Here is a 16,658-nt window from a genome sequence, read left to right as displayed (position 1 = left end):
GGAAAATGAACTTAATATGAGAAAAGGTCTTTCTCACAGTCCTAGTGTTCAGGCAATAGAAAGGACAATGTCATAAAGTAGTGAGTGTCCCATCACAGGAGCTATGCAAGTTGAGATAGGACAACCCCTGATCATGACTGCCTGATATAGGGGGACTGTGTAGAATGGACTCATTACCAAACATGGGATAGATAATCATTCACTTGCTCATTTACTCATTCATTCATTCATTCATTCATTCATTCTGTCTCCTATCTATCCATTTATTCATTGACTCCATGTTTCCCCAGCTTTACTGTGTGTTAAACAATCTTCATGACTTTGGCCACACCCACAGAGCATCTGCACTTAGTATCCTAAGTACATATATCTTATGTACATAATATCTCCAGTCAGCCTGGGGAGGTTATATGTGTTCTTAAATCAACTTTATTGAGGTATAATGTACATACAATAAAATGCATTCATTTCAAGCATACAGTGCAGTGCATCTTGACAAATATACACACACCCATGTAGGCACCACCTCAAAACAGACACGGAACATTTCCACCACCACTGTGAGTGCCATAGGCCCCCATTGCAACCCTGGCCCCAGACCATCGCTTTATCAGAAAGTGTCCAACACTTCGGAATTTCTCCAGGACCAGTTAAGCACCACCCCCTCCCAGCAATATCCAAACAAAAATGAAAAATCAGAATCCCTTCCCACAAATGAAAAGTAACTGAGCAAAATGAATAAAATGCAAACGAAACAATATTCTCAAATTCTAGCTGGTACCCTTGTTGCCTGCAGAAGCTCCTGACCCCAGACTAGCTTTCCCCAGATTATAAAAAAAAAGAGACAGCGAGACAGAGAGATCCACAGGTGTTAGAAAGGGGTTCTTGGCATCCTTGGAGATGCTCCCTGGCCTCTGGGAAGGCCTGGCAGATGCTGAAGAGAGAATGACTTTCTCACCACGGATCTGTTATTTAAGACCCATATCATCTTCTGTCCACCCCCACCCTCACCACAGTGATGCAGCTTCCACATTTGGGACACACGGCAACTCCTCGTCTCCTCTTTCATCCACCCACTCATTCATGTATTCACCTAACAAGTGCTGAGAAGCTACTGTGGGCCAGCTGCTGTAGCCACAGAGAAAAGCTATGTTCTGGGCACCATGTCAGCCTTGAAGGTGGCATAGTGCCTAGCACATAGTAGATGCTGAGCAGATCTGTTGAATGGGTTGCTGTGAGATGAAAGACACAAATACCCATATTCTTTCTGATACTCTAGGCTGTTGCTCTAACAAAATGTGCATGGAGCAATCAAGGAGGACTTCCTTGGGGAGGTGGCCTTTGACCCAAAATTTGACCACCTCCTCCCACTCATTCTCCTTCCACTCATTTGACAGGTGCAGAAATGGGGACACAGAGGTAAAATGACTTGCTCAAGGCCACACAGGAAAAGAGAGGGGGGAAATGATAGATGGACAGAATCTAGGACTCAGGACCCCAGCCTACCATTTCCTCCAAGTGCTGTGCCAGGTCCCAGACCAGCAGACAGGACAGCAGGCCTGGGGAGGGGGCTTCTAGGCCCTGAGTCTGGAATCCATTTGCTCCAGCCCAGTAATGTTTTCCCAGGGAGAAGTGGGAGGCCCTGGCCCTGCCCCTCTCTGTACCCCCCCCCACCATCTGCTCCCTGTTTATTTATTTATACTTAAGTCTCACCTCCCAACCCTGCCGGGGGCTCCAAACATACCCGGCATCCCTGCAGAGAGGGGAATGAGGGGGAGAAAGGCACTGTCAGCCCCCATGGCCTGGGGAAGCCCAGGTCTGAAAGCTTCCCAGCCCTACTGCCCCTACTAGGATCAGCCAGGATGACCGGGTTCAAATCCCAGCTAGTGGGGCTTCCTAGCTGTATCACTGCTCTGTGCTTCCATCTCCTCATCTGTAAAATGGGGTTAATAAGAGTAGTCACGTGGGGTCGGTAGTGAGGATTCAGTAACATGCTGTGGACCCGGTCTGGCACAGACATACGCAACAAGAGTCTGTGTTGTATTGTGTGACTTTGAGTAACAAACTATCCCTCCGGCCTATTCCCTTGTCTCTGCAACGGGCAGTTAGCCATTCCCTCTAAGGAGCTCCAATGCCATGTCCCAGGATATGTGAGGACTACAGACCCTGTCCCCTCCCCAGAACCTGCACCCCTGGTGTTGGGATAATTGATGCCAGCCCCCTGCCTCCAGTCCATATTGCCCTCCAATAATCTCCTCATTTGCAGGGAAGGCAAACCGACACCTTCCCCAGCCCAGCATGAGGCCGGGGCAGCCCTTCCAGCAATCTACCTCGGCTCCCTGAATGGCACCCTCTGGAAGGCTAGTGCACCGCAGGGTGCTGACACGCTGGCCATGGCTGTGAGTTCCAGGAAACTGCGCCCAGCAGCTCCTTAGGGACCATCAGCTCAGGGTCTGTCTGCTGGGAAGGAGCTGCTGCCGGGGCTGCTCCCTGGAGCTCTGTTCTGGATGACCCTGCACGAAAACAGCCTCCTCGTCCTCCCTGAGCTACCATGGACTGTGTGCATTCATCCCTCTCTCTGTGCCCCATCCTGCTATCTGAGCCTTTATCACCCCCACCCAGTCCCATTCCCCTCGCTGAGTCTGCAGCCCTCCATCTGAGCCCCACCCTCCCTCTGCTCGACCAACTCCCTCTCTGTGCCCCCAGCCTCCCTCTGAGACACTGTCACCCTCACCAAGTCCCTGTCTATTTCCCTGAACCTTGTTCCTCTCTCTGTCACATCTCCTCTGAATGTCCTCTTCCCTCACTGAGCCCTCCTCCTCTACCCTCCCTCCCCTCTCTCCGAGCCCCCATGTGCCCATAGCCCCCCACCCCCTGGCACACCACACAATGCTTGGGAACCCCCCACTTGAGATGCACATGCCATCTAAAAGCTGTTCGGGGGTCACAGGGCACCTAGGCCGACTCCCCATTCTGGGGACCACACTGTCCTGAAGAAGCCACAGGGGGGCAGATTTCTGCAAAAGAGAAAGGAGAAGGAACAGGCAGATCTCTGGGGCCACCTCGCTAGGGAGTGAGCACCCATCATCATCGGAGGGACAGGGCAGAGACCAGCCCGTGGCTGTGACAGGGCTCTTCCAATGCAGGATGCCACAGCTCCAGGCGTCTCATTCCAGAAGCCCTATTGGGTCAACAAGCCTGACCCCAAGTGCCGTGTTCCTTCTGGGGTGGGGAGAGTCAGGGAAGACGGGTAGGGGCTTCCATAACCAGAGAGGGACCGAGCAATAGGAGTGTGAAGAGGCCAGTGAAGGGCCATGGAGACTGGCCCTGCCCCCTGCCTGCTAGACCCATGTGAAGCCTGTTTCCTCCTCATCACCCCAAGGAAACTGAGGCTCAAGAAGAGATACCATCTGCCTGACTCTCACAGGAGGGCCTGGGCTGCCATCAAACCAAGCAGGGTGCATTCCATATCTTAATTTCTCTCTGCTACACTGTAGGCCTCCCAGGCCAAGGGAAAGGAGAAGACATGGGTGAGCCCCACCCCACATGAGGAGGGGAGAGCCGAAGTTCCAAGGAGGGTGGGAATGGCGGGGGAGGGGAAGAGGAGGCAGGTGTCTGGGGGATCCTCTATCTTCCCCTTCCTCAGTCCTCTATCCTCCACCCAAGTGGGCCCCTGACCCCCCCAACCCTGTTCTCATCTGGCCTCCATGTGCTTGGCCTGCACCTGAATACACACTCCCCAACGATCTGTCTTGGGCTGTCAGAGGATCAATGGGGCTCCCAAGACCTGGCCCAGCAGGGAGCTGGAGGGAAGTCCCTAACAAGAGCTAAGAAGGGGACCCCGGGGGTTGGGGAGGCAGTGGGGAGAAGCCAGGCTGGGAACCGTGACACAAGTTTGGGTCTGGCATCTTGCTGGGGCAAGCCCCTGGAAGTCCTGGTTCCCCAGTGGTGAGATCTGTCAACTCCCTTATCCAGGGGTCCTGGACTGGCTTCCAAGTCTGTTTGCCTTCTAACTTTGGGCACCTGGCCCTTCCTCACTCTGGGCCTCAGTTTCCTTATTTGTGAACATGAAGGGATCGCATCTCAGGGGGGCATAAGGTTCTAAAATCAGCAAGAGATCTCTCTTTATGAGCAAAAGAAAATGGCCTCCAAAATGTGAAGTGAAATAAAGCAAGATGCAGAGCAATGCGTATATTCACCTACCTTCCGTGTGCATACAACTCTAAAAGAGGATACAGGATCCACGTGTGTATCAGCCTGCCTGTGCATGGAACAATCTGGAAGGACACAGGAAACAGCAAGAATAGGGATGGCACAGGGAAAGGACCTGAGTGGCTGGGGAGAGAGTAGGAGGGAGACTTGCCTTACATTCTTTTATATTGTTGAATTATTGGTCCATACTCATGTATTCTTGGTCAAATAATAATTACATTTAATGCAAAATATATCATCCTGCTAGGAAGTATGTGGGTAGGAAGTATGAAGAGAAGCAGAATACTTGCATAGTCTCATTGTATCTCCCCCACAGATATTTATTAATTACAAAGAGAAAAACAGTGCCTCTACAGTGGAGAAAACTGGCAGACAGCACCTTAACCAAGTGATCAAGGCGAACATCTCTAGCAAGGGGGCAAATCGACATCATGTGTCCCCTGATAGGGACACACTGCAAAGTACACAGCATCACTGTGGTGGTTTTGTAGCCCAGAGTGCCTGATCTGAACCTAGTCATAAGGAAATAACAGAAACACCCAACTAGGGGGACTGATTACAAAACAACCCATCTATGCACATGAAAAAATGTCAAGTTCATAAAAGTAAAACACACACACACACACACACACACACACACACACAACAAACAAACTGAGAAACTATTCCAGATAAAAGGAAGCTAAAGAGACATGAAAACTAAATGCAACATGTATCCTGGATTGGATACTGGATCAGAAAAAAATGTTTTTTGTTTGTTTGCCGTGAAGGATATTAGTGCAACAATTGGCAACATTTGACTAAGTCTATAATGTAGACAATAGTATTTCAACAATGTTAATGTCCTGATTTTTGTATCTGTACCGTGGTTTTATTATAGAATGTTCTTGCGTTTAGAAACTATACATGGAATAATTTAGAGATAAAGAGGCATCCTGTCTTCAGTTTACTCTTAGACAGAAATGTAAGCAGAGATAGAATGATAAAGCAAGGGTAGTAAAATGTGAACATTTGCGGAATCTGGGTGAAGGTATGCAAGAATTCTTTGTACTATGTTTGCAACCTTTCTGTAAGTCTGAAATTGTTTCAAAATAAAAAGTCCAAGTATAGATGGAGGTCATGGCATGGCTAACATGTAGTAGATATACATGATGTCCAGGTACTATTATAAATGTGCGGATGAAATTCACCCTGTGTGCCAAGCCCTTGCACACCACATCTGCCTACTAAATGGTAGTATTGTCTATTAATATAATGGAATATTATATTAGTGAAAAAGAACTTCAGCTGCCTGCCTCAACACAGATGGATCTTCAAAGCATATTGTGGAAGGAAAAAGCAAGGAAGATAGGATACATATTATAATGACAAATGTATATATTATATCATGGGCATTCTATACTTCTCAGAATGAAACACAGTCCTATATATTGTGTAAGGATTTCTATGTATGTAGTAAAGTTAGAACATTCATGGGAATAATAAATAATCAGGATAGTGGTTTCTTTGGGGTGGGGAGGGGGACTCTTATTGGGAAGGGCTGCAGGGGCCCTTCTGTATTAGCTATCTATCCTGTGTAACAACACCGCAGCATGATGCTTTAAAACAGCAACATTTATTGTATCTCATAGTGTCTGAGGGTCAGGAATTTGGGAGTGGTTTGGCTGGGCAGTTCTGGTCCTCAGGAGGTTGCCTTCAGATGTCAGCTGGGGCTGCACTCCTATGAAGGTCTGACTGGGGCTGGAGAACCTGCTGCCCAAGGAGCTCATGTGAGTGGCTGGCAAGTTGGTGCTGGTGGTTGGCTAGGGGCAGAGGGCAGGAGAGAGGAGAGGGACTCAGTTCCTTTCCACATGGGCCTCTCCATGGGACCTGGATTCCATCACATCATGGTGACTGGATTCCAAAAGTGAGCACTGACAGACTGGGTGCCTGCCCCTTTGAAGTTCTCCCAACCATTCCTGTCCCCTAACACCTGGCTCTTTTCCCCAGAAGCATCCACTTGGATTCATTTCTGGGATATTCTTCCACAGAGATACCACTTATTTATAAATGTATATGCAGGGGCGCCTGGGTGGCTCAGTTGGTTGAGCTTCTGACTCCTGGTTTTGGCTTGAGTTATGATCTCAGGATCACGAGATCGAGCCCTGCATCGGGCTCCAGCAGGGAGTCTTCTTGAGATTCTCTCCCTTTCCCTCTGCCCCTCCCCCTGCTCACACACTCTCTCTCTCTCTCAAATAAATAAATAAATCTTAAAAAAAAAATACAAAACAAACATATATGCAAATACAGACAGTTTTATTCCCCCCAAATGGAAGCCTATTATATACACCCTTCTACATCATTTCTGCCCCTCATGCAAATATGCTTTGCAGATTCTTACATATTCCTACATGGGAAACTTCGATATTTGTTTTCATGGCTTAATCAGTACACCAGCATGTGGATGTGATGTAATTTACTCAACAACCCTCTATTTATGGACATTCATTTTGTTTACCTGTTATCACTTAAGCTTCAAATGTACAGGGTTGAGTTTTAAAAAAAAATGGGGGGCATCTGGGTGGCTCAGTCATTAAGTGTCTGCCTTTGGCTCACATGAGTCCTGGGATCGAGCCCCGCATCGGCCTCCCTGCTCCACAGGAAGCCTGCTTCTCCCTCTCCCACTCCCCCTGCTTGTGTTCCATCTCTCGCTGTGTCTCTCTAAAAATAAAAAATAAAAAATAAAAAAATAAATGGTCCTCAGTTCACAGCAGATTATCGTTGACCCCTGCATGCCCCTCCTTTGGTCTATTTTTCTCTCCTATTCTCTTTGTCCCATTTCCCCTTCTCATTTTCTGCTCCACCATAGAACCATTCTGATGGGTCCCATGTGTTCCTTGGTGAGTCAGTCTTCTTAAAGAACACGGGATGCTTGTATGGGTATTGTTGCTTTCTGGATATGCATTTTAATTTATTTTCACTCTAGTGCTCATTCTCTGTCCAACATCGGTCTGGGTTGCGCTTGACTTGTGGCTTCTAGATGCTGACTAGGACTCCTTGGTTTGCAGCCACATGTTTTCCTCTCTACTACTCCAGGAATGGGCCCCTGGGTGGTCTCTAAGTCTCTGCCACCACACTGTCACCACACTGGTGTGTCCTTGTCTGGGCTGGCATGAGGCTCTCATCTGGACAAAGACTCAGGCATACGATTGGTGGGTGATAGGGAGTATGTATTCCGGTTATCTTTTGCACTACCATCAATTACCCTCAATTTAGAAGCTAAACGCAACACTTTGTTTTATTCTTGATTTTGTGGGTCAGGAATTCAGGAAGGGCTGGGCTGGGCTGCTCTTCTCTGAACTGTGTGGGGTCCGCTGAGACAGCGGGGGTTGGAGGTTCCCTTCCAAGATGGCTGGCTTCTTCACTCATGTCTGCGGCCTTGATGGACTTGCTCTTTCTCTCTCTGTCTCTGTCTCTGTCTCCCTCTCATGGTGTCTCATCCTAGAGGACACCGCTCCATAGCTAGCTAGACTTCCTCACAGCATGGCAGTCCCAGGGTGGTTGGATTTCCTTCATGGCAGCTGGCTTCTCTCCAAGTGATCATTCCAAGAAAGAGGAAGTAGAAGCTGCTAGTCTTTTTTTTTTTTTTTTTTTTTTTAATATGGAACACTTCACGAATTTGCATGTCATCCTTGCGCAAGGGCCATGCTAATCTTCTCTGGATCGTTCCTATTTTAGCATATGTGCTGCTGAAGTGAGCACAGAAGCTGCTAGTCTTTTGAGATCTGGGCCTAGAATCTGTCACAGCATCGTTTCTGCCATAGTATTGGTCAAAGCAGTCACAGGGCAGCCCAGATTCAGAGAGGAGGTGCACAGACTTCACCTGTTGCTGGGAAGACATTCAGAGAATCGGTGGTCATCTTTTAGACACTGCCATGTATATTTAACGTGACAGCTTGCTCTCCAGATGGCTGCCCCTGTCCCCACTTCTGCAGCACTACCTCCACGCCCCCGCCCACACTTGGCTCCATGAAACCTGTTCAGTTCCCTCTTTGCACGGCAAGAAGCATCCCTGTATCTGGGTCATCTCACCCAAGTGCAAATATAACTGGAGGATGAAGTCCCAGAGGCCGATATGCTAGGTGAATGGCTATGTGCACTTGCAGTTTTGACAGATACTGCCCACTTTTCAATCACCTCTGAGCTCCATCTCTCAGTGACAGATAGGGAGTCTGAGCACCCCTCCCCACCTCTACCCACCCCACGCCGGAACAAGTCACCCTCCCCGGGCTCCCAGCTTTTGCCCTGGACCCCACAGTCCGTTCTCCACCTGCCACCGGAGGGGGTCCCCTTAAAACCTAAGTCAGAGCTTGTCCCTCCTCTGCTCAGAAGCCTCCGATCACCTCCCACGTGACTCAGAGTAAAACGTTCTTAAGACTGCCCTGAAGCCCTGTGCGTCTGACCCTGTGACCTCTCTCACCTTTTCCTTCTGTCCTCCCCTTCTCTGTCCCAGCCAGGGCTCCTGGCAAGAGTTTGAACCTGCCATGCATGCTCCATCTCAGGGCCTTCCATTTAACGTCCCTCCACCTAAAAGGTTCTCCCCCTCTGTGTCCCCATGGCTCATCCTCACTCCATCTGTGCCTCCAACCAAACCTCACCTCTCCCACTCAGGGTCTTCTCACTACCCTGCTTTGCTTTCTTCTGAACATTTCTTCCCCAACATGTGGTCGATCAAGTTGTATATTCGTGTATCGCCCATCTCCTCTCCAGATCGTAAGCACGGGGCAGAGGGATTTGGTTGGATTTGCTCACTGCAAATCCTCCCCACCAGTGCGACACCTTTCATTTAGTCTCTACAAATATAGCTTGAATATTTGTGGAATTCAATCACTGTGCCAATTTGCACCCCCCGCCCCAGCAATGTACAGACCTCAGGAACATAAATTAACCCAAACACACTGCCAGATTCCTATCCTTGAAATTCATGCTTCCCCTGCTCAAGAGCCTTCAAGGACTTCCTATTACCCTGTTTAGCACATCTCACACTGGAACCCAAAACCGTTTAATACAGGGCTAAGTGTTTCCCCAGCCTTCTGAAAAGAAGCTCATGCATGAGATTACCCCAATGTTAAGTTTTCCCTTTATCCATTTCTCTAACCTTATTGGCATGGACTCCCACTTACCCCCAAAAAACACTAAAGGATAAAAGGAGATATCTCACAAACAGTGAATTCACTGGCTGGGGCTCCTACTGGTATAATGAAACTAATTCCAGCTCTGGGACAATAAACATGACAATTGATAACTTGAACCAAGTACTTTCTTCCGGCTAAGCCTCAGTTTACCTATTGGTGGAATGAAGATAGTAACACTCTTCCATATGATAGGCTTGCTACTTGCTAAGTGCCAGGCACTGGGCACATTTTAATGTACTCAATCCTCATGGCAACTGTAAGAGGCCGGAGCTATTATTATTCTCCTTTCCCAGAAAAGGAAACTGAGGCATAGGACAATTAGCCCGTCTAAGTTTCTATAACTTGGGAGTGGTGGGGCCCGGATTTGAACTCCCAACACACCCACTCCCAGGCAGGCTTCAAGGCCAGGTATTTACTCTTGTGGTATATTTTAGGGAAGAAGTGTGCTCATGGGTATGGATCGCCGGAGGCAATGGGAGGAGGTGACCTTGTGCATGGGCGAGAGTCTCTAGGACCAAACTGAAATGTACACAAAAGGCACAGGGCTGAAGTTGTGCTATGTGGAGTCCACGGTCATGGTCCCCTCTGGGACATGAACTGAGGCTCCTGGGCTCCCAGATGGCTTCTCAATAACATTTTATTTTCCACCATTATTAGAATAATTATGGTTAATAAAAGCAAACAACTGTTGCATGTTTACTGTGTGCTAAGAATTTCCTTTGCATTTTGAATCTTTCAACAACCCTAGGAAAGTAGTGACTCGCATTCACCCCATTTTGCAGGCAATGAGACTGAGCTTGGTGGCAGAGCTAGGTTTGTTCCTTGTGCCTTTACCCCCTAATGGGTCCATGGAACACCTCCATTTCCCAAGGACTTTCATTCATTATCTCATTCAACTTCACAGTCATGCCTTGAAATCCATCCTCCTATCATTCCCATTTTGCTGACAAGAAAACTGAGGTGCAGTGTGCTGCTCAGGGCCGCACACAGTTCTCTGCTACAAATCTGCCCTGCCTCACCTCCCCCAGCAGCATCCAGGATGTCACAGATGGAAGGTCCCCGATTTATAGCACAGGAAGGAGCAAGTCAAGGCCTCTGGGGCAGTGGGCAGGGTTCTCAGGCAGTTGCCCAGAGATCCTGTTTACTGGCAGGACCGGAGGCACACGGGACCCAGGAGGAAAGCCCCCCCTCCCATCCTCGGGGTTCCTTGGGTGGGGGGGGCGGCGGGCAGCAAGCTGTCACTTCCATGGAATGTCCTCCAGCCCTGGTGCACTGGCTCAACCCAACCTCTCCACCCCTGCTCTTTCCTGATCCCCATCTGCCTCCCCACCTGGACAGCCCCACGTCTGGGCTCCTGCAGCTCATTCATTCAGCAAAGCTTCGCTGAATGTCAGGTGCTACTTTAGGCACTGGGGTTACATTTGAGAATATACAGTGATCCCTGCCCTGTAGTGTCGATACTCTGCGGCAGGGAAGAGACAATAAATAATAAATACACTAAGTAAAGTATATAGGGTGTTAGACCGCTATAAGGGCCATGGCAAAATAAACAATAAAGCAAGGCAAGTAGTTTGGGAGTGAGGAGGAGGGCTCATGGGGTTAAACAGGGCAGGCCTCACTGAGAATGTGACTTCCGAGCAGGGACTTGAACAAGATGAGTCAGTGAACCAGGCAATACCTAAAGAAAGAGTGTTCCAGCAGGGGAGTGCCATCCACAGCAAGTGCAAGGGTCCGGAGGCAGAGTGTCTGGTGTATGAAGAGTAGCAAGGAGACCAGTGTGGCTGGAGAGACTTCAGTAAGGGGAGAGGGTGGGAGATAGGACAGAGGGGTAATAGGGTGGCTGAGAGGACAGGTCACATGTGGGTCATCATAAGGATCTGGCTTTTACTCAGAGTGAACTGGGAGCCAAGGGATGGTTTTGTGCAGAAGAGGGACATTGTCTGATCTGTGCGTTGCAGGACCTGTCTGGCTGCTGTGTCGAAGACACACTGCAGAGGAACCAGGGAGGGACATGGAGAGATCAAGGAGCCCTGTGAGGAGATGGTTGCAATAATCCTAGTAAGAAATGCAGGTGACCGGCCCAGGGTGGTAGTAGTATTCCAGTTAGTACTGCTGTGTAAAAGACTACCTCAAAACTCAGTGACTTGACACAACAACCATTTTATAATGCTCGTGAATTCGGGCCCAGTGTGGTGGGGATGGCTGGTCTCTGCTCTGTGGTGTCCTGAGCCTCCGCTGGAAGACTCAGAGGCTTCTCTGCATGTGAATCAACAACTGAGGGCTGGAATCACCTGAAGACCGCTGGACCAGGACTGCCCAGGACCTCTCTGGGCGGCCTGGGCTTCCTCACGGGATGGTGGTCTCAGAGGGCTCGAACTTCTTTCACAGAAGCTCAGGGCTCCAAGAACAGGTGTTCCAGTGAACAAGGTGAAGCTACATCATTGCATCACCTGTTACGACTCAGCCTGGGAAGTCACACAGAATCACTTCCGCCAACCTCCAGTGGTGAACGCAGGCTCAAGCCCACCCAGACTCAAGTGGAAGGCACGGGGCCTCCATCTCTCAGTGCGGCCAGGTTCTAAAACTGCTGTGAGCGCCTGGAATCTTCAAGGCAAGGAGAAAGTTTCCTTTGTTGGCTGATGCGGGAGGCACAGGGAAGAATTAGAAGTGGCTCTGGTCCCCCAGGACTCAGCCCAGTCAGCAAAACAGTTACCTCCCAAGCATATAGGCAGCCAGAGAGGAGCCCCAATCTGGCTTGGCTAGTCAGGGCAGGCTTCCTGGAGGAAGAAACACATGAGCTGAGTCTTAAAGAGTGAGGGATCAACCAAGAGAAACGGGAGAGGGCACCCAAGGCCAAGGAGAATCAGGGTCACTCATATTGAGAGGCAGAAGGATGGACGCTTGAGAGGTGGGTTCTGGCACCAACTGTCTGGGTTTGAATCGGGCCCTGCCCCTTCGAGTGGGCGACATTGGGCTGGCCACCTCACCTCGCTGAGTCTCAGTTTACTGTAAAATCAGAGTTATAATAATTGTACCGCCTTCCGGGGAGGAAATGCATGCAAGGTGCCTGCTAGATAGAAAAAAGCCTCAAACTGTCAGCTCTGACTAGGAAATTACAGGTGGTGTTCATCTCGCTCAGGATCCCTGGGTTCTCAGAGGAGGAAACGGGACGAGACTTGGCCAACCCCACCAAGTTTAGAAGGGGAGGACCTGAATCATACCCTACTGACCTGCCACGGCCGGACCCCTCCCTGCCTGTGCTCACTCCTCACCCCCCCAAGTTCACTTAGGGGAAAGGGTGTCCTTCTTCCTTGAAATCCTGTGAGGCCTCCAGATGGGATCCCCTGACCTAGAGGTGGAGCCTTGAAGATGGAGCAGTCTCTGCCCCTGATAAGGGCTCCCCCACCCCCCCCACCCCCCGCCTGCATTCTCCATGTCCCCGTTCAGCAGGAATTCCTCAGTTCAGCATGGAGTTCCGGCAGATTTTATGGGCCAGCCACAGCAGACAAATGGAGAAGAAAAACATCCCTCTGGAGCTCTGCTCAGCTCTCAAAATCTGATTTCCGCTCAGCCGGAAGGAGGCTGGGCTGCTTTAACCCTCTGTGGGAGGGGACCACAGGGTCTGATTCAAGATCCTAACTCCCTGCTCTGCCTTCCCCCCCACACAGGCTCTTTCCTTCCCCATGACTCGTGCTCTGCCCCCCAACCCTGTCCGGGGCTCAGCCTCCCCTCTCCCTTTACAGAACTGCCCCAAAGACCCCAGATCCCAGTTTAGGGTCATCCCCAAAGCGTCCACTTACTGTGAACACACTCTATGCCAGACGTCTTATAAACAGGGGTTCTGGAGCAGTCTGGAGCAGCGTGGGAAAGGATATGCGTGTGGGACTCAGACAGAAATGGGATCCAGCTTTGTCTAGTTTCTGTGGGGCAAAGTCCCTTAACCTGGCTGGGGTTGAGTCTCCACATTTGTAAAATGGGCTTAATATAGGACCTGTCTCATAAGGATTGTGGTGAGGAGTTAATGAGAAGAGGCATGTCAAGTGTTCAGCATGTAGCCCTCCATAAATAATAGTTGATGTTATTGCTATCACTCCCTCCCTCCATAAACCGGATGGGGTAGGCGTCATCACCCACACTTCACAAATGACAAAAGCAAGGCTCTTGGGATGCCCCTTTATCTGCTCCGTGCCTCTCACTTCCTCCAGTTATTAACCAGGATTGCAAGTCCTGAATGTATTAAATAATACTGTCAACGCTTATTATTCAAAGACTCCGTATTAAGGAATCTGCCTACTCGTTGAAATGTATTTGTAACCCCCAAACAAAGACTCCCCAGTGCTTTCATTCTCGCCCTCAGTCTCTGGACACACGTTCCCAGCTGAGGTGGATCCAGCTATCGTTCTGCCTTCTTGTGTCCACTCTCATACTGTAAATGGGTGTCCATTTCTGTGGTCTATTTAGTGCCACACTTTACACATCTGTGTGCTTTTTGTTGGTGATTTCACTGTCTAAAATGGCCCCAAGCATCGTGCTGAAACGCTGCCTAGTTTTCGAAAGCTCGAGAAAGCTGCGATGTGCCTTAGGGTGAAAAGACACGTGTTAGATAAGCTTTGTTCAGGCACGAGTTACACGTTGTCCAGGATTCAGGGTTAATGAATCAACAGTACAGATTAAATAAGGTGTCCTTCAACAGAAACACACATAAACCAGGGGAGGTATTGATCAGTTGATGGGGAAAATATGACCTGAGGCTCAAAGGATCCTTACCCTGTATTTGCCCCCTAGGAGCTATCATTCAGTTACCTACTAATTCAGTGTTTGTGGTGACTTTACAGAATATAATTATAGCGAATAATCAAAAATCAACTGTACTTTCAGGCTTTGGGTACTTTCAGGTGTGAAGATATTTGGGAGGCACTGCCGTGACCCACAGTTACAATTAGTATTGCTGTGGGATAAATTACCCCACAACTTGGTGTCTTAACAACCATTTTCTTATGCTTACAGATTCTGGAATTCAGGATTCATAATAATGGGCACAGCAGGAAAGGCTTATCTCTGCTTCCTGATGTCTGAGGCTTCAACTGGGAGGATTCACCAACTGAGGCTGGCATCATATGAAGGCATCTTTCCTCACATATCTCTCCCCTGGACTGGGAGGAGTGGAAGAATAGTACAACCCATCAGGGGCACCTTCGTGTGGCCCCTCCATGTGGCCTGGGCTTCCTCACAGCATGGTGATCTCAGGGCATTTGAACTTGTCACATGGCAACTCTGAGTTCCAAGCAAGAGGGGGTTCCAGTGAACCAGGCGGAAGCTGCATCCACCTTGTATGACCCAGCTTCAGAAGTCCCAGGTCACTTCAAAAGTCACTTCTGCCAAATTCAAATGGTCAAAGCAGCCACAAGCCTGCCCAGACTCAAGGAGAACAGGACACAGACCCCAGCTCTCGATGGGAAGAGTGGAGGTCATGTTTTTAAACCACTATAGCTATTAACACAGAATTCAGAAAATTAGAGGCTCGGGTCCAAATCTTGACCCTGCTGCTCTCCTAGCTGGGCCATCTTGGGCAAGTTTCTTAATTCCTTAGAGCCCTAATGTCCCTTCCTGTAACATGCTGCCAATTATAGCCCCCAGCTTGTAGGATGGTGAGGATGAAATGAGACAAGGGGTATGGAGCAGTTTGTTCAGCGCCTGGTACACAGTGCACCGTAGATGGTAGTGTTACGGACATTATTCGTTATGAGACCTGGATGTGTTGATTATGTATTTGGCTGCATGTAACAGAAACCCAACATATAGGGGCTTCACCAAAGAAGAGGGTTTTTTTTTTTTTTTTTTCTCAATTTCTCAAGAGGTTAGGGACTAGTGTAGCTTCTCAAAGAAATCATCAAGGACTCAGCCACTCTGGATATCCATTCTGCCACCCTTAGCATGTGACTCTTGTCCTCATGGCACCAAGTCGGCTGCTATACCTCCAGGAGTTGCATCTCCATTCCAGGCAGGAAGAGGCTGACAGTAAACAGCAAACCTTCTCGGGAGACTCTGTAATTTCATTTAAGGCAATAGGCCTTTCCCTAGGGACTTCTGTCTTTATCTCATTGACCAGAATGAGCCGTATGGCTGCCCCAGCTTCAAGGAAGGCTGGGAAGGGAAATATTTATAGCTAGACCCACTGCTCTCCTGGACAAACCAGGGTTCTGTTGATGGAGGGAGGGAAGGGTTGGATATTGTTTAGCAGATAGCAGTGTCTGCATGTCAACCTAGGAGAGCATCCTGCAAATGCACCTGCTGTGCGAGCATCACCATTGACCCCTGAGGATGGACCGAAACACATCTTCATCATGGGATCTCCATTTAAGGTAGCTGAGACCCCCTAGACTTGATCCAGGAAGCCTTGCCTGACTGCTCTAGGTCTCTGATCTTGTTCTTCTCTGAAATCCTATTGTCTGGGCTGAGCTACCAAACCTGGAATGGGGGTAATATGATCTGCTGGTGTCAGAGTTCTCTGGGGGCCACTCCCCAACTTGTTCCTCCCCCACTATCTAGCTTGCAGAAGGGAGGAGAATTGCCAAGGGCACAGTCAGCAGCTGTGTTCGGGATGGGGCCCCTGCCCCGGACACCTGGCCTTGAGGATCTTCAACAGGCCTCCTTGAATTTTCAAAAGACTCCTTAAATGGTGGTTTCTGTCAGCATCATCTTGCTCTTTGACATCATCTTGGTGACTGTCACCTGGCACAGGTATGAGGGTAAACCTGAGCTTGTAGGGACCTGGGAAAGCTAAATTATTCAGCATTTCCTTCAATCTCATGGTCTTTAAGCATCCGGCCAACATTCCTTTGGAGGAATGGGGCTGAAGGAGGGCACCCATGCTGCACCAAGTTCCCTTCGGTTGTTGAACAACTCCACTCTGGCCCCAAACTTACAGCCCCGACTCAACAAAATCAGAGTACTCAGCTAGCAGGCCCTTTCTCCCTAGAGCAGAGTTTTGTGAGCATTTGGGCTTAAACTACCCTGAAGTGGGGCTCTTCCCTCCTCATCCTCACCACAAGCAACTTATCAAAAAATTCTTGTCCACTCCCTAGTTGTGTGACCTTAGGCAAGTTCCTTAACCTCTCTGTTCCTTAGTCAACTCCACTGTAAAATGGGAATATTCATAGTACTTTGCCCATGAGACTGTTCTGAAGGTTAAATGAGAAAATGTGGGGCATCTGGATGGCTCAGTCGGTTAAACGTCCAACTCTTGATTTTGGCTCAGGTCATGATCTCAGG

At 49.2% G+C, this 16,658-nt stretch overlaps 1 non-coding gene across 1 annotated transcript; it reads right to left on the bottom strand.

Annotated features, from left to right (window-relative positions):
• Window positions 1-7,846: 7,846 nt before the first annotated feature.
• On the bottom strand, window positions 7,847-7,953 carry LOC118554411 (U6 spliceosomal RNA). The gene has a single exon (XR_004926464.1). It is a non-coding gene; the product is annotated as a U6 spliceosomal RNA (small nuclear RNA).
• Window positions 7,954-16,658: the final 8,705 nt, after the last annotated feature.

This window comes from Halichoerus grypus, chromosome 10 (assembly GCF_964656455.1).
Source record: "Halichoerus grypus chromosome 10, mHalGry1.hap1.1, whole genome shotgun sequence".
Taxonomy (NCBI): Eukaryota; Metazoa; Chordata; class Mammalia; order Carnivora; family Phocidae; genus Halichoerus; species Halichoerus grypus.
Note: the sequence above shows the minus strand (reverse complement) of the source record. Positions and strands in the feature narration are given on the sequence as shown.